The sequence below is a fragment of the Vanellus vanellus genome, assembly GCF_965231255.1.
Source record: "Vanellus vanellus genome assembly, chromosome: 5".
NCBI lineage: Eukaryota > Metazoa > Chordata > Aves > Charadriiformes > Charadriidae > Vanellus > Vanellus vanellus.
In genome coordinates this window covers 74,081,397-74,104,296 of record NC_138910.1, presented here as the reverse complement: position 1 = coordinate 74,104,296, position 22,900 = coordinate 74,081,397, and the positions used below count along the sequence as shown (strand labels likewise).

At 36.8% G+C, this 22,900-nt stretch overlaps 1 protein-coding gene across 2 annotated transcripts in view; it reads left to right on the top strand.

Annotated features, from left to right (window-relative positions):
* The window catches only part of LOC309672808 (BEN domain-containing protein 5), a gene marked incomplete at both ends in the record, with an annotated part of 984,871 nt that overhangs the window by 226,327 nt on the left and 735,644 nt on the right, over positions 1-22,900 (top strand). The gene's annotated exons all lie outside the window — the stretch shown is intronic.

Sequence of the window (22,900 nt, the reverse complement as noted above, 5' to 3'; positions counted from 1 at the left end):
GATTTGCATTGTGAAGACTACAGTTGAAAACTGATCTAATATAATCCCATTTCAATGGCATGTATTTCATTACCTGATGTTTTTAATGTGCTCTCCAGAAAACGAGTTTGCTTTGTCTGAAATTTTAGGACTCTTTTAAAGTTTTTATGAAAAAAGAGAGACGTTCCCAGTGGCAACGGAATGGCTAAACTAAGAATTAACAAGAATTAACAAAGAATCACCTGGCAGAGCAGAAAAAGCTTGCTTTTGCTGCTGAGTGCAGGCAGGAATCTGTGGGCAGAACTGTGGATGTGCAGTTGGGTTCATTCCTCCTCCTCCTCCTGGACGCCAGAGCTGTGTGAATCAAACTGCTGCATTTCTCTTGTCTAGACTGAGTTTTTCCTGGGTTTATTCAAGGAGCTTTTCCTCAGGCCTCCTGGTACGTATAGCAATGATACTCTTGAGCCTGCAGCCATCCGGAATCTGTAATAAAAAGAATGAGATGCTAGGTATGGCCCTGGGAATTTCCAACACTGTAAACCATACAGGCAGATAGGTGTAAACCCTTGAGAAAACACTTGCAGAGGCTTCTGCAAATGAATCCTACAGGCTTTGTGCCACTGCACTTAAAACGCCTTACCACTGGGAATAACACTGGAACTGGTATTTTCACCCAGACTGGAAGCCACCGTTTAAAGTGTCAGTGTACATAATTTTTCTTAGTAGCACCTCGAGCTGTTTAGATTTCATTGAATTTAATAGTTTGTTTTCATGCTGCTGCAGATTTAACAAACAGTTCATTTAAAAAGTATTTTAAAAGTTGCTGGGGTTGAGGAAGCGTTGAGGAAGCCGCATTCTTCATGGCTTGAAAGAAGTAAGGTTGTTTTTTGACTATAAGGTAAATTTGCTGGGCGTTTGTGCTAAAATTATCCACAGTGAAACTGTTAATAATAGTAACATCAGGGGGAGAAAAAGTGCGGTTCACACAGCTTAGAGTTATCACCTCTACCTGTTTGTAGACCTGAGAGGATATAACACTGTATTGGATTATATTCTCTTCTTATTGTTAAGTTGTTAAAAGTCGCAAAGGAGGAATGCTTCAATGTGATCGTGCTGATTTTGTAGCAAGGGGGAAGAATCACAGAGCACTTAAATACCACTTAAATAACAGACTGAGTTAACTGGAATAAAAACCAGACTGTAACAGAGACATCTGTAATTACAACACGTCCCTTTCTCACGTTTCCCTTCTTGTTGCTTCTGGGTAGCTTTAGGAGAATATTTTTAAGGTAATTTAGAAATGTGCCCAAGTCCTGCCTTTTTGGACTAGAAGTTTTGCAGCACTTCATACAATGCTGGGCACTCACCGTGGGACTCCCATTTACATCTTTACATTGTTTTACAGATATGACTAAACCTATTTTTTCATTAATTAGCTTGTAAGCTTTTGTGGCAGGAACCAACTCATTGCTATGTCTCTGTACAATGCTTAGTCCAATGGGATCATTGCTTATTATTCATATCAGAGCCAGCTTAAGTCTTCTCAGCAGTGTAGGCAAAATTGAATTTTGTTGCCCCTGGGAGAGCTGGCAGGGTCGGTAAGGCTTTTCAAGGGGGAATGGTGTAGGGGACACGGAGGGCTTTCAGTGTTGGGAGTGCCAGTATGTTTGAAAAGTTTGCGAGATGTTTGGGGATACTGCAGAATAAGGCTGGATTATTTTACCTATCTAATTCCCAACCTCCCTTCAGCTTGCCCTGCTGAAAACCAGGGGCCTCACCTGATGCTCTGTCTCACGGAGGCAATTGGAGGCCAGAGCCAGAGGTGCTGAATGTTGGCCCCTTTTGCTGGATGAAAACACCCCATGTGACGTGTGGTCCACAGAACTGATGCTTTCTAAGCACAGGAATGCATGCAAGGCACAGAAACAGCTCACACACCATAGTGGTACACAAACACTTAAAACCTACATGACAGTCATTGTAGTATTGTTACTTCTCTTTTTGTTTGGGCATCTTTAGCTTTGCGCCAACCAACTCTGCAAGCAGCACATACACAGCCTAAAAGGAGAAAGTAACTGTTTCTTGTCCAACACATACACGAAATAGCTAGGCTTTAATGAGCTGCAAGGCTCAGTATTAGTATGGTTGCTACCTAGAAGGGTCCTTACTGGCCAGCAAAATCTCTACAAAAGCCAGAAAAAGCCTCTGTGGCTTGTTGGAGCTCCTCCTTGGTGTTGCTGAGTTGCCATCTTCCACCCCAACGTGGGCATGGATGCACATAGCACCACCGACTGAGCAGCTCTTGGCTCTCAGCTCACTCCCGACTAAATCCTCTGTTTTCTTTTGTTTTTTTTGTTTGTTTGTTTGGTTTTTTTTCTTTACTTTGTTATACCTTTCCACGTTGTTATCTCTTTCTCTGTGATTTTATCTTTCTACAGACTTTCTTATAGCTCTGTCTCATGATTGTAGCAATTTCCTGAGAAATTGGACTGCAATGGGGTCTGGGGCAGCTGCTGACAGAGGTTACAGTAGGGACATTACCTGAGCTTGGCTGGTCTCTAGTGCAGGCTGCATCACAGCATCACATAAGTGTAGAAATGAGAGCTGGGTATGGGTCAGTGAGTCACGGAGTGAAATGAAGGTGGAGGAGGAATGGAGACACTCCAGTGTGAGCCTTTGTCACGTTTTGCAGACATACAGGAGGGCCCAGCAAGTGTGGCGTCTCTTCTTACTTGCTTAAGACCTTGTCATGCTCCTCAGTAGTATAAGCAGGGACCGTGAGATGAAAGCCAAAGCAGAAACAGTGCGGATCAGTGATACAATTCTAGTGGAGCTTCCAAAACCAGAACTCTTCCAACTTTTTTTGTTGCTAAGAAATATGAAAGTATGACAAATGATAAGGTGACTGCAGCAAACCACGTTATCCATATTTGTTCAGATAAGTCACTTGATTGTGAAAGAAAATAGTGTTGTCTTTCAATATTCAACCTAGCTAAAAAAATGCATCTGGATAGGAAACATTTATTGCAAAAAATATGCTAGCTCCTTTCTTCAGTTGGGGAAAAAATAATTAAAAGCTTGGTTGAAAAGGTATATTCTCCACGGCTACTGAGATTTCAAAACAACAATATCAAATGTTTTTAATACTTTTTCATCCCTATATAGTTATTTGATTACTTCCAAGAAGAAAGTGAAAATGTCTTAGAAATATCTGGTCACATAAAAGGTATTTTAAAAACCAAATGTTTTGAACTTTGGGAGTTTGTTATCCTTTGCAGCTGATAATGCCAGTATTAACTTACAGAGGCACCAGTCTGACTGCAAACTAACAGAAAATAAGAATAAGTATTTGCTTTCAGTTATTGCCCTTTTCATAATATTCTGCATAATATAGCAAAATAATCATTACTTATAGGCATGTAAGAGAGTCCTGAGCATTTTTTCTTGCAGTGTTACTTGGTATCTGAGTCAGTCAGCCTTTAAAACATGAAAAGAATGAGGCACATCCATGGAATAATTATCATTATATCCTGTAGCAGAAAGGGCCTTAAAACATGTTCCATCTATAAAATTTTTTTGTTGTATGTCAAGTGAAGATCCTCAATTTTAATTTTACAATGCTTTGAGAATAAGAAAAGATGGGCACCATTCAGAGTTGGTTAAAGGTTACTATCAAGAAGTTTCAAAACTTTTTCTGTTTCTGATGCTGTCTAAAGTCTGATCGTTGCTCAACTTTGACATAATGCCTTAATTAAAGGATAGGTTACCACAACATATTTACATCAAGTTCTCTCAAAAATGTAGCTCAGCTGAAAACAAATTCTGATAGAATGGAAAGCAAGGATAAGGGTTGTATTTAGAAAAAGTATTTGATTTCTGAAAAGAGAATAACCATGGTCTGTAGATTTTCATGCATATTTCTGGAGTCTTCAACTAGGAAATTGTCCATCTTGAAATCCTTTTTTCTTAGTTTCTTAAAATTTGTGGAATTTGTATCTATTTTTATTTTGAAATACATCAAGGGAAAGAACAGTTCATTCAGTAACGCATGTGAAGGGATTTGTGGACTTATTAAAGAAAAGATGGATTAGAAAGTTTTAAAAATTATCATAAAGCTGATTAAATATCATATTCAAGCTTAGAGTAACTAAATTTAGTACCTGATAGTAGTAGAAATGCAGATCTTAGAGAAAAACATGACATACTAAGTAAAATGCTGTTTATCTGAGTTATTAGGTGTTACAAAGTTTTCTTCTTGTGTCTCCCCCAAGTTGCTACCCAACAGGGTGGCCTCCTACCTCCCCATGCGCAGAAACTTTACAAATTCTGTGTACCCAAAACTGTGACGCCCCTTTCTACTAATGTGGTTTTGCTCTTCACATGCTAATATTCTAGCTCTCCTTATTATTTTAGTTTTCACTCCTTATTTGTTTTTATGAACGCGAGTCAACAAATGCCAAGCAATGTACTTGTGCAGAATGGTGCCAAAGAACTGAAACATGGTAGAGCGCGGTAGTAGAATAACACAACTTCCAAGATATTATAATTAACTTTGACATGCTAATACTTATTTAACATAGAAAATGTTCTCTTTCTGATATAAAAAATAATTTGGAGAGGGGTGGATAACGACAGAGAACAGATGACCTTTTCTAAAGGCACCCACTCTCATCTTGCAAATTTGAAACTACAGTAAGTTGCAAATGGTTCCTGCTTCATAAAGGGTCCTTGTGAGTAAGAAGCATTAATTTCTTCCTAACATATGGGGCATGTATCTCACACAGAATATAATCAAGAAAAACTCCTGGTAAATGTGAGCCTTTTGTCTGGCTGGAGCATATTAATGGGTTAGAGGCAAAATATGCTGTACTTGAGATTTTTTGGAAATCGGAGTTAATTTTGCTTTGAGTTTCGTATGGTTTCCTTGAAGCTCTATTTATACAGTATTTTGTGCATAAATGTCTTGTGGAGTGGTAAGGGCTTTGCTTTTTTTTTTTTGAAATACCTTGTAAACTCAGCCTTGTTGCAGATTTTAATTATCCGTATTTAATTGATTACATGCATGAAGGAGAATATGCACTTTTTCTCTCTCTTTCCCTCTCTCTTTGTTGTTGTTGTTTTTTTTTTTTTTTTTTTTTAATATAGGCAGATATCCATATATAAGATCTCTCTCCAGACATACGCATTTTTAAGAAAACACAATTACCTGTAAAAATTCTGCATTCCTACAAGTTGGAAGATAATAGTATTAGAATCACATTATACAATGATACAAAGCATTTATGCAGCATCTATTTGTACACATATCTGGATCTTACTATTGGTATAAGAAAAACAAATGAATGCACTGGAAGTAAATGAATATTTAATTAAATATGGTTCAAACTTCTCTGGTGAGAAGGTGATTCTCTTGATAGTGGGATTTAAACCCTTATCTCTGCTCTATGACTTTGGACATTGCCTTCTAGTTGGCAGCAAATGAGAAATTTCAGAATAAACAGCTACAAGCAGGCAAATATTGTAGACAAACCCAGTTGCTGCTGCAGTTCTTCTGTGTAAAAGCTTCTGAGATATGATTAAAGTTGAAACCTAAATGGAGATAAAACAAATAGGCCTCAGCTAAGTCTAAAAGGTAAAGCAGAAGAGGTTTATTTATTTTTAGGTAATGAGATTACCGTTTAAATTGCATTTCATCTCATTATGGGACTGTTAACGTCTGTTACCTCTTTTTCTGACATTAAGTTACCATATACTGCAGATTCCAGCTAATGACTTTTTGAGGGAGACATTTAGGACATTTCCTAGGAGAGGTTATATTCATTTTTCTACTGCAGAAAAAGATTGAATTTTTTTTTTTTAACATACCAGTGAGTTAATTTATCTGATTAAGGATTAATTATGATAATACGGTCCCAATGATTAGCTACCTTCAATGTAAAATTTGGCTTCATATATTACAAATCTCCAGATTAAATAGCTGGATAGTCTTTAACCTGGTATTGACCTGATGTTTTGAAAGTACTTTTTTGTACCAAGGTAGGGGGCAATTTTATTTAGGGCGAAATTCTGTAACTTCGGTTCATGCTGAGTTGCAGTTTTTTTCAGTTAAATTTTTCTATGAAGTGAATATTACCATTGATGTACAAAAATATTATTCACCGTTATAAAGGTCAAATCCCCGTATGCAAATGTTGTGTTGAAGAGCATGTTTTGCTCACAGCTGAAAGGTGCTTGGGTTTCTTTAAATCTAAGAGAAGTAATCTTTTGTGTATTGAAGTTCATAAAAATTAAACTGACCCTCTGGTACTTTTTGTGGGAGTGAACAGTGCGGCTTAAACACTTATTAATCCCTTTGTAAATGATATGACAGAATTCTGTCCCAACAGGTTGAAGCATGAAAGTAAATTAATGTTCATACCAGCTGAAACCAGTCCTGGTTTCACAATGAATTCTTCAGTACAGCAGGCAGCTTACATTTCATATAAATAAATATACGTATCAAATGATAGGACCTTCAAAATATTATGACAAATCCAGTGGTTGTAGCAGAATGTCATGCAAAGGCACTGAGCTGAATTTTGACATTATAGCCCAGATTTTGTTTGTCTAGAAAGTAGGAGTTTCTATTATTCTGTAGTTTATTCCCTTTCCTTTGTATTTACTCATAGATAATCATTCTATAATAAAATGATTATCCATTAGTAAAGCTGAGGGAAACAAGAGAATGCTGAGACAATAGCAAATTAGTTAATAACCCCAGTAAAATCTGTGTTAAATGTCTAGTGAGTTAAACACTCTCTCCTTAAAAAGAACAGAACATAACTACTTGACATAAGAAATTCATTTAAGGGAAAAAAGGTCAAGGAGGAAATCTCTATGTTAATATGACCCCATTTAAATGCATCCACTTTTGTCTTTTGTAAATTCTAAACCACAATAATTTGCAAATGTTTCCTGCTTCGGAATAGGAACTTGTGAGGGAGAAACATTTATTTCTACCTGACGTGTATCTAACGTGATCAAGAAAAACTCCCAGTAAATGTAAGCCTTTTGTCTGGCCAGCGTACATTAATGGCTTAGAAGGAAAATGTTTATGCTCTATTTAAGATTTTTGGAAAGTGGAGCTGTTTTGGTTTTGTTTGGATTTAGTGTTAATGGCAATGACGATGATATCTGATAATGATTGCCTTGGGGGTACCGAATCTGTATTTTTCAGGATTGACCATAGTGTCTGAGATGGAATAGACTTTCATTTAACTGTGTACGTGTAGCCCTGTGTACCGAGCTGAGCAGATATGATGTCTAATTGAAAAGAACAGCTATGTAACTGAGAGTAATGGAGATTAATTAATGTAGTGTTATTGCTAGGGAATTGTTTGTGATAAATTTTGCAGTTATTTTGAATACAATAGAAATATGAGAGACTGGATTATAATTGGCATGGGTTGAAGGATGTCCCAGTTTATTTTATCTCACTGTTGTATTTTTCCTCCCTATTTTTTTTTTTCCCAGACCAGATGTTTCTTCCTGTACTTAGTTTCAGTAAATGGTTTAAATACTTGTCATCAAATTCCATCAATGTGTAAATAGGTTTAACGCTGCTTTCAGTAAAATTTTCCCCTATATATACCAGGGCTGCAACTGGCTGGCCAAACAGGATTTGTTCAAGTAAGGATTTCAACCTGGAACAATAATACAGCTTTAGCATTTTCCCCAACAAAATCCCATTTAATATCCTTAAATTATTCTCTTATGTCGGTTTTGATTATGTTACGAATGCTGTACAGTTTGAAACACTGGTACAATAATAATATGCCATGTTCATAAAGTATTAGATTTTTTCTGTAATTAGTTCAATTTGTAATTTAAAATATTAAGAGACAAAAACAGTGTGGGTTTTTTTAAGCAAATTGCATGTAAAGGATGACTGCAGCGATATTAGTAAAAGGCAGGAAGCTATATCATTGCTAATCAATCTAGAGAGCTCTGTCTCTTACAGATGTCAATACAAAGTTAAGTGCTAAAATAATTGTAGTGTAGGCTTTCTCATAATTACTGTTGTTCATTTGGTATGTTGTGCAAAAAAAGAAAAGAGGAATTTGCTTTGCAGTCAGCAGCCGCAAATCTCTAAGGAGAAGGAAAGAAGATAGCAGAAGGCTGATAGTCATCCATCATTCCTGACAATTTCACAGCCTAGAATAACTTGACAGAGACCCAGAACAAAATGTTGTTGAGAATTGAATGCTGCTAAGCTGAGTGAATTGACTTTCTGATGTCAAAGCAGGACCTGCTTGAAGTGGCTGATGATTTTCCTTTTCTGGTTTCAGAAACACTGATGTTTAAACTGCCTGGTGGTACGAATGCTCTGAGCAGATTTGGGAACTGGGAAACTGTTTTAAAACTTTCTCTCTACATCTCTTTAAGGACTTTATAAGACGATTCTGGTCAGGAAGTGTGTGGGTTTGTATCACACCTACAAAGAGGATTTGATCTTTGCATCCTCTTGCTCCAGATGGTCAGAAGCAGGCGAAAGGAGTCGGAATTGTTCCTAATGTGTCTTGAAACAAGAAATTTTTCAAGACCTGCCTCACGTCGTCTCAATTTGTCTTTGGCGCTGTGCTAGACACTCTTTTACTAGCCTTGGAAAGGTGGGCTCAGCTTGTCTCTGTGCAGAACGTGGGAATGACTTAACTATGAATCCCCATTTTTTCTTTTCTTTTATTTTTAAATTAAAACATTCTGGCATTGCGTTTAGAATAACTGCAAAATCTTTCATTATAACATTAGAATGATGTAAGTTGTTGCATAGTTTTTATTTAAGTAGCATTGGTATACAAAGGAGATAATTTCCCAGCTATTTATTTAGAAAGACCATGATATTGGAAATGTTCCTATATTATTATAATTAGACATTTATTTACCAATAAATATTGCCAGTTTTATCTACTATTCAAAGACTAACCTTCTAAATTGCTTACAGCCATTAAAATGCATGAAGAACACAAACTGCAGGGTTTAAATGGGAAGAGCTCTTGTTTTGTAAAAGACACGTTATATCTTAGAAGTGTAAAAGAAATGGAATGTAAATAGGACGTGTGGGCTAAGCATGCCATCACTGATCAATAATGCAAAAGGCTTAGCGGGTTTATTTGTAAACCTAACAGCACAGATTTAGTCAGAATGGGGGCTTGTACTGTACACGCAGGTATTTAAAGGTTAGGAACGAGGAATTTCATTAGTCTGGCAAATCCTCTGCTGTCAGTCCCCAATCTCTTTGAATTGTTTCCAAATGTATTCTCACATTTCTGACATTTCTGTTGTGCCTGTTTTTTTTTTTTTTTTTTTTTTTTTATTAATGGATATGTTACTAGTGCAATGCTTCATTGCTAATTTCACTCCACTATCAATTGGCATAAGGAACAGACATTTTCAAAGTGCATTGATTCCCTGTAATGATATTATAGCAACTATCTTTATGTTAATGTAGTTATAGCTGGTATAAAAAGGTTAGAATATCAAGCCTTCTAGTCTGCAACGTTTTATCTCCATTTCCAATTTGCTTAAAAAAGTAATGTTTGGTGCCTAATAGGTTGAGGCATAGATCTAGTGTTTTGTGGCATCCACTGGAACCTTGAAGCAACACTGAGGGACGTAAAAGTGAAAATTGGCAAGCCGGTTTTATTGTATCTTTGTGCTAAAAAAACCAAACAACCCAACACCTTACGCAGAATAGTGTGGCCCCTTCCCTCTCCCTCCTCTCTCCCTTCCCTTTCCCTCATCGCAAGAAAGAAAAAAACCTTAAGCTTTGCTAAGACTTAAAGAATAACACATTAATAGAGAAAAAAGCTAGACTTTCTCCCATTTGAAATTTAGGACAATTGTATTCTGCGTTTGTGTAGAGGCCTCACCTAATCAATATAGTCTATCCAAGAAGAGGTTTCTAGGGATAAAATAACTGTCATTGTCACATACTCATCAAAAGTTATTTCTTCAAATGATATCAAATATTTTGTCTTTCATTTATTCTGTTCTTCTTCAATAAATCAGATATGAGAGCTTCATCGCAGACAGTTTTCAATGAAGCTCTTGTATCCTATTTACTGACAGTTATTTTGTAAGTAGGTAGTTGTGCATTTCCGTGGTGTGGAAACACGTAGGAATCTTTTTTACAGGGGCTAAATGTTTAAAAGAATGGACATATTTGAATTTTTATATGGATGTCAAAAAAGAATATTTGAGGTTTTAATAATTCATTATTTTCATGTATTTCTTAGTTTTAGGTTGTAAAACAAGTTTGTTTGCAGATTGCAGAATTTCTGCAAATGCTTTTCAAGTGATCTGAAGTTGTCATCTGTCTGACAAAGATATTTTGTTTGAGATATTCATCACTTTGTGACGTTTGTGTTTTGTTTACACTGCTTCAGTAATTCACTTCTGGGACTAAAAGTTGCTTTTGAGGTTTAGGCACACTGCAGGATGCCAAAAAAGCATCAGATTCTTCTGTATTTGAAAGCTTTTGGGCCATCAGGAGATCAAAAGCTGCCAGAATCAAACCTGAGGTCTGCCATTATAAATAAGGCACTGACAATTCTTATTGTGAGAGGTCGTCCCAGGGGTGAAAGAAGCAAAGAGAACTGAATTGCCCTGGCTTTTTCGTGAGAAAAATCTGTATATGCAATGTTATATTTCTTTGGGAGACTTATGTATATATAATACAATGAAGTCTGCCATAACACATTCTGGTGCTGAAATAACCATTTTAGCTCACTTAAACATCTATCAAGATTAAAATAAATCTTGAAACCCACTTGTGATCGGCAGCACCAAATTCGTGGGACAAGAGCTGCCCTGGTTTTGAACTATAATTTACTCTGCTAATCTTGTGTTTATATACAGAAATTTATTCAATTCAAAGAAAATATTTTTATAAACACTGAAACAGACCTTTTAAATTTACCAGACCATTCCTTGTTTACCTTTCATGCAGATATGAAAGATCATATTTTTTTTACTAATTCTAATAAGTAACACAAGTCTTCTCGGCAAAAGTAACTAACTACAGTCATTCAACATAGTTACCAGTAGTTGTGTTTGTAATAAGACATTCTTCCTTTTCCCAGCTGCAATTTAGCAGAGTTTTTTAAATAATAAACATGCTGTTAATGTGATTAAAACCCTGAAGCTATTTACAGAAGACTTCATATATGTTTATATTTGAATGTCTTTCAATTTTTCTGCCTTTTTGCTGTTGGTAAGGACATAATGCAAAACTACTGTAGTTATCACATTAAAACTTAGCAATAAGATCATCCAAGCAAATGTCTAGAACAATGTTATTTCAAAACGATCTATAAGAATTGTTCAATAAAGAAAATGTTCCTTATATGTATAATTCAGCTTTATCTTTATTGATTTGTTCATATTTTTAATAGGCTTTAGAATTGTCAGTGTTCTAGTAAAATATCGTGTAATCTGGTTTATGGTTAGGGTAATAGAGTTACAAACTTGGACAAAATTTTAATCTATCCTGCAAGGTTCATTCTTTTTTTTTTCCTGTAGGCATGCTCTTTTCAGCCAGTTACTTGAGGAAGAAAAGTCGTAAAGCATGAGCTCTGAGGAACAATGTGAGAAAAGGAATTGTTCTTTCCAAAAGAGGGTACCTGGCTGCTGTACTTTTTTGGAATATGGGTGTTTTTTAGCAGGGAAAAATCTTCCTGGTCATATTTTTATGTCAGTGTTTCATAAAAGTTGCTGTGGTATAGACAAATAAACTTACAATGCTATTAAACTGCCTTTATACATGAAGAAAGCACAAGTACTACTTGTGAACAAATTATTTATCTACAGATCTGAGCTTGTGGTGTGGACAGGTTCTGTGTGTTGTGCTGTAATTGTCACCTGAGGAAAGAAGGTCCCCATTTTGGGGAGTTTTTGGTGGCAAAGTTTGTAACCAGTGCTGACACAGAGTGCGAGTGACTCAGCTTTCCCACTCTGGGGATCAGTTGGGGTGAAAGCGTACTATTTAGATTGCTTTGATTTATGCCAAAGAAATCTCTAATGATCCAGAACTAGGGCAGTGCTAAGCCATGTATTTTACCCTCTTGAGACATGCCATGTGCTTCTCTTGCAGCTGACACCCCAAATCTGAATCACCATTTTATTTCTCAGTCACATTTACAGCTTAAGTCTTCATTCCTGGCATATCTAAAATTCCTGTCGAATTCCATGTCAAGTGTGTAAGGAGCACAGAAAGGCATTCTCCCATGTAAAGGGGATTTGTGTTTGGTTGACAGAGCGCTGGCCCAATTTTGTGGGAAACTCCTCTTTATTTTTGAAGCTCAGATTAGTATTTTGTATTTATTGGAAGTCTTCTACTCATGCCATCGCATACAATTCTTTTTGTTCATGTTTTCCTCCCTTCCTTGCGATAAGTGGGTTCCTCCCCCTCCCCATGCTTGGACACCAAAGTAGTTTTTTGTAGACTTTTGATTTTGTCATACATGGTTATAGGCTGGCTGTCGGAGCAGTGTTCATGATGTGATAACTACAGATTTAAGTAAAATCAAAGGAAGACTTGCCGTATGCATTGCTGTTAAAAAAACGGTGTAAACTGCATTAGTGTTTTGGGAAGCAGAGTTTAAATGATGGTCTGGAAAACTAAAGATGACCAGCTGCAATTACTTCGTAAGGGAACCGAGAAATGTCTTTTATCTTCGTTTGCAAATTTTTTTGCTCATAATTTGTATATTTAGCTGTTATGATTTTAAAATTCTAGGAAATCTGAAAGGAATTATATTTACATATTGTTTCCAAAAAACCTCCTGAGTCTTTTCCAACAGGAAAAAACTGAACAGCATAAAGTCTGAAACATGTTTTGCAGCATTACGGTTAATATTGAGATGCTGTATTAAAATACTGTGTTATGAAGTAATGTTATCAATTTTCACATTTCCCCGGAAGGTTTCCCAGCAACTTTGAGTATGCCATCAAACTGGCATATTAAAGAGTGCAGAATTTACCTGGTAAAATGCACAGAGCATTTGCAGTAGCCTCGTAGCTGCAGTCTGCTGTTATTTTTGCTTTGCAGAAGAATAAGCAACCATTTAGAGATGATGTTTTCTCTACCAAGAGGGCACTTTGAAGCGGATTTCTACACTAGCTTTTGGAAGTCAGCTGAAGTAAAATCAAATCTGTAAGATATTGAAAGGGTCTTTGGTCATATATGATAGGATTTCTTTAGAGAAGGCGTTCAGCACTGTACCGTATTTATCTCTTTTTGGAGACTCATTTTTGGTGGAAAATTACCAGAATTCGTGCTGAGACTTGCTCAGTGTCTGAGCAATGTTTCTCATAACTTAATATAATATAATAGTTTCAGCAAAGTACCATATACTCAGTACTTCAAAGCCAATAAAGATGAGCGATCCAGTTTCAAATTCCTTTTATTCATACAGCATTACAAATTGATTTACATAAACTAACAAAACAATATTACACTTAAAGTTGATCTGTAACAGTAATAAAAATGTTCCTGCATCCCAAAGCTGCAGAAATGTCGCTTCCAATCTACAATGATCAGTTGCTAAGGATAAATTGTGCCTATGGGATTTTGGCAAATCCAGCATCTTTTTCCCATATTGCTAGACTGTCTGAAATCCTGAATCAGAAATCCACCCTTATTCAGGAAGGAAGTGTGAATGTTTGCTTAACTTTAAGTCTCTAGGAATGCTTAAAAGTGAGGCTTAATATTTATGTGTTTGAGAGCTTTTCTCAATACAAATGTTTTTTTATCCATGTTTAGTGCTCAGTCAGGACAAGTCGTAGTTTCACCTATAACTTTTGAAAACAAAAGGACCTGACTGTCTGGACTGCAGTTACACTGCATGCCCCAGTAACGATGCATTATCATTGCTGGAGGTTTTTTTTCCCCTCAAGTTTGGGTTAGTGCCGGGGAGGAATGGCACCTGTGTCACACACGTGCAGCACAGGGCAGTTTGCTTTAAGACTCTTAACTTTCCTATTGAAATCTTCGCCCCCCAGTTCTTTTGTTTAGCTGTTCTGTTCATGACACTGCCAAAACATGTTTATTCACACACTGCGAATCACCTTTGCAAACAGACAGATCGTCATTTGAATCTAACATTCAGCACTTCAGCTTCAGAATGGGATTTTCCAAGCTATGAAACAGTTCGTGTATCCCCTTACTATTATGGTTGGTTAAGGCCATTCTGAGATCTTATTCTAAATGTCAAATAGACAGATACACGAAAAGAGCAGGAACTAGATCAGATTTCCTTCTACTTACCCTTGGGTTTTCTTTTGAAGCACAAAACTTTGAATAGTCTGTTAGTACATGAGTTGGACACTTGGAGTAGAATTCAAGGCAGTGAAAACGGAACATACAAGAAATAGTGCTGAAGCACTGTAGAAATCATGAGCAGTTTTTTCAAATCAATACCACAAGCTACTGGTTGTCAATGTTAAGATTCCAATGTAGACTAACATATTGATTACATTTTCTTATAGAGATCTGTGGATTGTGTGAATGTTGCAGTACCGCAAAAGGATCCAGCTAGAAAGAGCAGAAAGAAAGTATTTTAACTCTGCAGTAAAAATAGAACGGATTATTAATTTTACAAAAGAAAACAAGAGGGTACGGGCTATAACAATATCCCTTAGTTCCCTGAAATTGATACCATATAGTTTATATTTTTCCACAAAAACCCTTTTTGGGTGGTTTTTTTTCATCAGCACTGCAGCTACTCCAGTGAGGATCCGATTCCAATTCTGTCTAAATATAAGGGAACTATAAATATGGGGAAACCTTTATTCCATTACTATTCAGAACCAAGCATAGGAGAACATAGAGGGTTCAAAGGTTTCATTGCAGTAGCAACCAAAACTCTTGAATTAAAAAGAAGAGAAAACCAAAGACCTCTGTGAAAAACCTGGACACAAAGCCCATCTGTGCTTAATTACTGGAGAAGTAAATAGAGAGGTTTTATACATTTGCAAGGCTACGATCCCAGTAATATAACCAAGACCACTGGCAGCAATAACTAGTGGTTGTACACATTAAAATCTCTTTGTTTTTGTAACCCGTCAGAGAACGCTGAGGCAAATATATCGGTGCTGGGTTTGAGCTCTCCCATATATCCTGTTTTTCTTTCTATGTGTTATCATCTTGTTTTTCCCCACAGGTTTTTCCCACCAGCTTCAGACAAACAATAGCTTTTAACTGTGAAAAATGCCAGCTGCAAAAATCCAAAGTAAACAATTGCTGGAAAAGCTTCATCTAAATCTCTACCTTAACAGGGCTTGCTTTATTTTCCTTTTGCTTCTCACAAGGACCTACACTTGAAAAGGTTTTTTCTCTCTCATCTTTCAGCCTGGGTATCAGATGGATCATTACCTTTCTGTTTGCATGTTATATAAATTGTGATTATTACCTTTTGTGTTTTCAAGGGTTGAGCAAAATCCTGATCCATACAAATATCACTGCCACTGTATTTCTGTGGGAGTGTCGGTTTTCAGCACTCCACCTCCATGCCTTAAGCTTGAGTAATTATGGCTGCACATCACTTCGGTATCCATCATAAATGTTGAATTTGTTGGTAAGAGTATCTCTTGTTGGTAAGGCAGGCTTTGATTCTGACTGTTGCACTTCATGAAGTAGACTTTATAGAGAAGAATGAATGAATGAGCAGAATGCTCCCACATGAACTTATTGCTTGTCACTTCATTCTCTGGTCTTCAGTGGCACGCTTGATGCCAGTGCTCATAAACATGGGCTGCTTTTTTTTTTTTTTTACTGTGGTCCCCTATAGCAATGCTGCATTGACTTTTTCTGGCACCATAAACAGGAATTGGGCCAGAAAAACATTGTGTTGATAGCATTATTTTTTTTGAACCACCAAGAACATGTAATTACTATTACTATTTTAAATCCTACCAACCTTTGCAGCATTTCTACTCACTGGCTAAATAAGTTCTATTAGGAAAAGAAAAACCGATATCTTTTCAGCTGCTTCCTCTTGAGGGATGTAAGATATCCACAAATTTTGCTAACACCTTCCAGAACAGCCAGCTGTTACTCTCCACCTGCAGCCATAATATTGACTGAAAAAAATATAGAACCTAAACATGGATAGCTTCTGTAATTAGGGAGAAAGAGTTTAATACATGACTGTACTTCAAATGTCATCTGGCAATGGCTGTAACATGGCATGGAATATACTTGGAAATAATTTAGTTAGTTGAGAAAGTCCCGATGAAAGACCATGCACTGTTTCCTTATTTTATATTTCAACTGATCCTGAAAATATTACTTGTGCATACGGAGGGAGTCAGTGACAAGACCAACAGGGCCCAGACACCTGTCAAATATCAAATAAAAAGTTGCGCACTTATTCCTGTAGCTCTGCAATTTTCTAGTAATGTAACTAGAAGTGGTTCTTTTGCCAAAGACTGCATATAGATGGAAAGACAGGAAAGAGAAAATAAAAGTACTTTTTTTTTTTTCCAGAGCTGATTAAGTAAAGATGCCGCCTTCTTGCAAATATTTTCACCTTTTGCTACAAGGAATGGAAAACATTTGGCAAGAAGCTCTCAGCTTCAAACCTGTTTTGAATACCTCTGCAGACTAGTTATACGCCCTGTCAGGACCCTTACTATTTTCTTTTTGATGAATCAACGCAATACAATATATGTCTTGTGACACATTTGCGATTCTATTGGAGATTTTGGCCCAAAGGAGCAAGGAACGGGAGTCAGTCTAATTACACCGCTGCCGGCTTTCTAAATGGACATTTTTGACTTTTCAGTTGAAAGTTTCTGATTATTGATGTTTGAATGAAGAGTAAAAACTTTAATAGAAAGTTGACTTCTTTTGGCAGGGGAGGGTGCTCGGTTGCAAATTTCCCATTTTTCCAAGAAAGGTTGAGTGGGAAAACTTGGAGTGACTCTTGCCCTCACAATGTTTAAGTCCAGCGGGTCATGCACAGAAGCCAGATTAGTGGTCAGTCCATGGCACGACACTAAACAGGGAATAGCAACTCCTCTGTAACTCCTTTTGAAAGCTTTCTGCTAGAGGATGGCCTTCTCCACAGGATCCCCCCGCCCTAGACCTAAGTGAGATAACACCGATGTTTACAGCGAAATTCCAAGTGGGAAATCCTGCCTTACAGAGGTGTTACATCTCCAGTGGATCTGTGCTTCAGTATATTAGTTTGGAGGTAAAGAAAGAACTGCCAGAAGGGACATATAAGCAGGGAAGGTGCCTAAATTGGTATTTAAAAAGGTATTTTTTGTCATTAAGACACAGCTATACCCAATTAACTGTAAAACACTAATACAGCTTATAGGTGCTGGGCTAGCATGAACACCAAGAATATCTCAAATACACAGAAAAATACCATGATAAACGCTAAGCTCATTTTGTAGTTAGCATAGCAGCGTATCAGAGGTCTTAATGTACTGAAATCCTTTGAGTCTTATTTTAATGTTGCTCTTTGTAACACCCCGACTTTAGCGTTTCTCTCTTTTAAGTAACTAAATGAAAAGCAGTACCAAGGGAAAAAAAAAATCCTATAATTCACAATCTGTACACCATTTTCTGCATCACTTTCCTAAGACTTCATTACCTTGTAAGGACTTGACAATCTCCAGTTAACAAGACACAGGTGCAACTGATTAGCGAGTCTGGTGGAGCTCTGGATGGTCCCTAACATCCTCCCTCAGTAGGTGAGTAGTTATTTTCCCCTCCTGAGCATCAGCAGGTTTTGAAAACTCCTTAGCTGAAGAGAAAAAAGCTAAATGCTATCAATAATAAAAAGATTTCCATTTAAAAGGGCATGTGTTTCTACAAAAGGAAAAAGAAAGTATTCGTTATCTTAAAATGTTAGCAGTAATGAATGATTTAAATTTTAAAAGGTCAGAAAAATGAGATTTGTAAGTTTTCATTGGGGATTTTGCACAGACCTGACTGTTATATTACTTGTTTTCTTCAGCATTGGTAACAGTTGCAGGTGACACTTTTTTCCACTCCAGTTTGAAGTCCCTCCAGTGTAATTTACTTTTGTATAGCTTTGTATAAGGTGCTTTGTCAGGAAAGATCCCAAAGACCTTCTGACACAAATACCAAAATGCGGCAGTTTTTGTGAGAAGGCAGCAATCCCAGGTTGCCAGTTTCTCACATTCAGAAATGGTGACTAAAAATCTCACAAGTCCTGGGGTTGACTTGAGAAGTTCATTTTTCTTTTCTTTGTGTTTTTTTTATTTTTTTTAATGGAATGCTGTTTTGAAGTAGATCTGCCCTTTAAAGGGATGAAAACTTAACGTTTAGAAAATAAAGGATTTAAAAAAAAAAAAAAGAAATAAGGAAGGAAGGAAGGAAAGGATAACCAAGATTCTTGCCAAAGGCAAGAACTGAGCTCACAAAAAGCTGTAGGTTTCCGGAATTCACAAACCACTGTAATCTAAAGAATCAGCAGGAGAGGAAATCAAGACATCAGGCAGTGAAAGCAAAGCAAAGCCCCATGGTACCCAGGACCTTTGGATCTTTAATGCTTATTCAGAGCATAAAAGCTCGGACTTAATTTCGGCTGAAAGGTCTCAGTGTTACTACTTAGAACCCAGTTCTCTTATTTTGGCTGGTTAAATGATGAAATTGTTCCTTCCTGACTTCGAACAATTGGTCCCCAGGTACTTTGGCAGCTCATAGTGAAGTTTCTACCATTCTTTTAGCACGTAGAATTGTCCACGGAATTGACATGAGTATGTTATTAATATTAAATATATTATATAATTGTTAATATTTAATATGTATATATCACATCAGTATTAAGAATGCCTGACGCTTCCTAATGCAAACCCTATTTTCAGTTAGTTATAAGTTCTCATACTTGTAAGGGTTTGACACAAAATTTTCTGTGCCAGGTGTCTGCCTCAGGCGGAATTTTGTGGTGTTCTTTGGTTTGTTTGTTTCTTTTTTCTTTTAATGTCAGCCAAAGCAGCTCGGCTATTCCTGAGAAGTCAGCTAGGGAAAACCATGCAAAATAAACCTGGCAGTCTCTCTGAAGGGACCTAGTGTGTCCTTATCCTGGGGGATGGCACTTAACCTTTGGCAAAGGTGTGACTTTTCTTCTGGATATCTGCTTCAGTTGGTAGCTGCAGATGGAAAACCTGCCAGAATGTGGGAGAACAATGAACGCTTGAGAAATCACAGTTCACCTTGTGCTCATGCAGACCAGTTGGAATGATGTCCAATATGACTATCCACACTCAGTGCCTTCAGCTCCAATCCAAAACCACCTTGATGTGTGCTTGCCCCCCAAAAAACAGCAGCTCCTTCCGGCCCCAGCCAGGAAACTGCAAATTTCTGGTGATAAGATGTGTGACACGTTTCAGCTGTCTTTCCCCCTTGTGTTCAAGGTTGATCTTTGTCTTGCTCACTCTAAAAACACTGAGCATCCCTTAACAGCTGTTTGTGTTTTTAATTCCTGAAATAAGTTTGCAAAGGACTATTGGGAAAAGCCGATTTAATTGGTAAATTTCAAGGCTGAAGACAGGACCAAGGCTTTCCTCACTTTTCTGTCTTAATAGTTTTAGCAGCAAGATACCTCCAAATGCATACTTACTGCACACGTTATGGAAAGAGGATGTCTTCCTTCTTTCAGTAGGCAGAACATACCTGCCTCATCTCATGTTCTCCAACATCTGTCTCAGATCTGGCTGTCCACGCACAGAGCCTGACATTGCAGCACTTGTCCTCCCTCATGCTGTGAAGCCACAATACCTCCTGATTGCCCTCCCCACATAGCGTGTGGTTTTACCTGGTGGTGTCCTGAGAGGCTTTTCTGCACCATGCCTCTTCCACCCACCCAGAAGTTGCAGATCAGTTTGTCAGAATAATGCGATAGATTGAAATTGTATCATAACTGAAGTGAAATCACCCAATTATCATTTCGGGTACAGCATCAGTTGGAATATCGCTTCTTTCAGTGGTATTCATGCCCACCAAAAGGAATACAAGTACTTTTATTGTAAAGATTTCTGCCATTGTTCTCTGGATTGATGCTCTGGAGACCAGAGCAATTTCTAGGGAATTTGTAAGTACATTTCATCTAGTTTTATTTTCTTAATTTGACACTTCCTTAAAAAAGAAAAAAAATGCTATTTTTTTTTCTGAGTATCTGAATTATATTGCTCTTCAAATGCTACCCATTGTACATCTCTATAATTCATAAAAACATACAGAATGGTGATAATTTACTTAAGAAAGAGTGTTTTAATGTGCATAGCGTATATCTAATCCTGTTGCTCTTTACAGTGTATAACACACTTAAAGAATGTCAGTATAGACAAAAATTAGACTCAAAATTAGATTTGTTCAGCAAATGTTTAATTGCTGTATCACAAACCTTTTATTATAGCATTCAGTTCAGGTTTGTTTGCATACCTTATTGAGCAAGCTACATATTTTTCCGGCTAAGGTATGTATACTGTAGTCATTACATTTTTGCACACTTCACTGACTGAGCTGCATGGACTACTTTAGCTGTCACCAGGAATACTTGACTGAGTTCAGCTGCTTATTTGAGTGCTTCAGTTTGTGTACTTTATTACTTCAGTGGTGTATGCTGATAAAGTTCTGTTCTGTACTGTTAAATTTTTGGTTCTGCCAATCTAACTATATACCACGCTGAGAGAACTGCACACATTGCTAAGTGCTTACTCCGCAGTGAACACGAGTGCTTGAAATGTTATAATCGGCAGTGTTTTGTTAAATGAGCTGCATATTTTTGTTTTTATATACGTTGCTTACCCAGTTGTGTACATTTGCCCAACTCATTATACAAAATAAGCTTGATTGGAATAAGAACATTCTCTACCAGCTGTCTGCTCTGAGTCAGTATGTAACAAAATTAGCAACTTTCTCTTTCCAACAGTGGCATGATTGCATCCAAAGTTTAAGGCAATTGGTTTGGAGATCTTGTTTGTTTCATTCACTCCATGCAAACATCAAGATTAACAAACCAATTTGTGGCAACTTAATTTGTTTTCACAAATATGAACAGAGTTAAGTAACAGAGGAAAAACTCAGCATTCTAATACAGGAAAATGCGTCCATGTAGAGTATGGAATATATAGAGACCTAAATATCGTTATCTTAGAGCTACACATTGTAAATGTAAGAAGATGGAAAATAACTAGAGACCTCCCAAGATGGATATTTCATCAGATAAGCAATATCCTAAATACCTGAAATTACAAATACAACATTTTGTAAATTAAGTGCATGCTTTCATCAAAAGTTATAAAAATAAGCTCATCTCCTGACCATTAGAAAATCTCAAAATGCTTCAATAGACAAAATACATGAAAACTCATGTACATGGATAGGTAGTTTGCTCATTAATGTTGCTACAAAATTGAATTAACATATTTAAGAACGTGTTTTTCTCAACTTGCTAGTTTTTTGAGTCACTTCCAGTAGAACCTACAAGTTATTCTTAGATTTTGTTTGACTAATTTGCAGACTTTGCTTACGTAGCAGCTGGTGCTTCCATTTACAAAATCTGCAGCGCTATCTCACCTCAAAAAAAGCTTTCTTAATTTTTCTTCAATACAGAGATACTTAATTAGGGCTATATAGTTTACCTGGATTCCTACCTGCCCCACATATAAGTGTGCGGGGCTCCTGTTGTCAGTGTCCCACTGCTGATCTCTTTCATGTCAATGTTATAATTCACTGTTGTCTGAGCAGGCTGCCTGGAAGGTCCAGATTTGTTTTTGCAAAATTTTATGTATGAAAGCTTAATTGGTCTTATTGCTTCAAAGAGTGTCCATTTAATTCTCAGACTTCTCATGAACCATTAAGAGTGGAAACATTGTAATAGTTTGCTCTAAAACTGAATACCTAGGGGCAAATATAATTTTTAGTTGTCTGTCTTCTCTGATACCTGTGGAAAAGAAATTTAAAGAGAGGGGTACATATGGAATGTATTAGAATATCCTGGAACATTATATTAAAGTTAATTTAGTGTTCATATTTCAGGTTTTCTGTGTACATTAATGGTGGGTATTAAAAGGGTGTGAGAAACCAGGTATACTGGATTTAATAGCTGAAAAATAAATGTAATACATGACATGAACTCGACTTTCCTAACAGAAACAGAATAAGTAATTTTGCATAAAACGACTTACAGCAGACAGATGGTAAGGAAGAAGGTTTTGTCTCTGTTTTCTCTTTTCTTCCCCCAGCATGAATTGACTTTCAGTATCAATGCATTACCGGTAAAGATCTAGATTTTGCTCGTCCTTTGAACTGTTAAATATCAGATACAGTTTTTCCAAAGTTATTAGTGTAAACTAAGATTAGAATTGGACTCTCTCACATTCAAACGAATGATGGCTAAGTGCAATTTCTACTGTGTAGGTATCCTGTACAGTTTTTGCAGAGGAAAATTCTTCCTTTTGCCAAGGGAAGTGAAGAGAAATAACCCTTTCTTTGGGGAAAGAAAATCAGAAATCTTCATTTTTTTCCTGCTGCTGTGTGAGGCCTAAGCAGATAGAAAGAAGCAACTAAGAAGCTTTAAGAGATGAAGCAGACGGAAAGTTATCATGAGAACTGCTACCCTTTCTCCCAGCTTTCCACCAACAGCTCTAACACTAACTGCAGGAAACTGGACTTGCTTTTCTGTTTTCAGATCTGAGTAACCTGTTTCTTTCTATGGCTAAGATAGCTACTGAAAAACCAGCATACTAAATTCGAAACATACGTTCCATGTATATCACTGCAGTGGGAAACAACATGGACTATTAAAATACTAGGAACACACAGGGTATCTGTTGTCTGAGATCTATGGAGAGTAACAATAATTCATACGATATATATCTATTCCATATATTTTCTGTATAT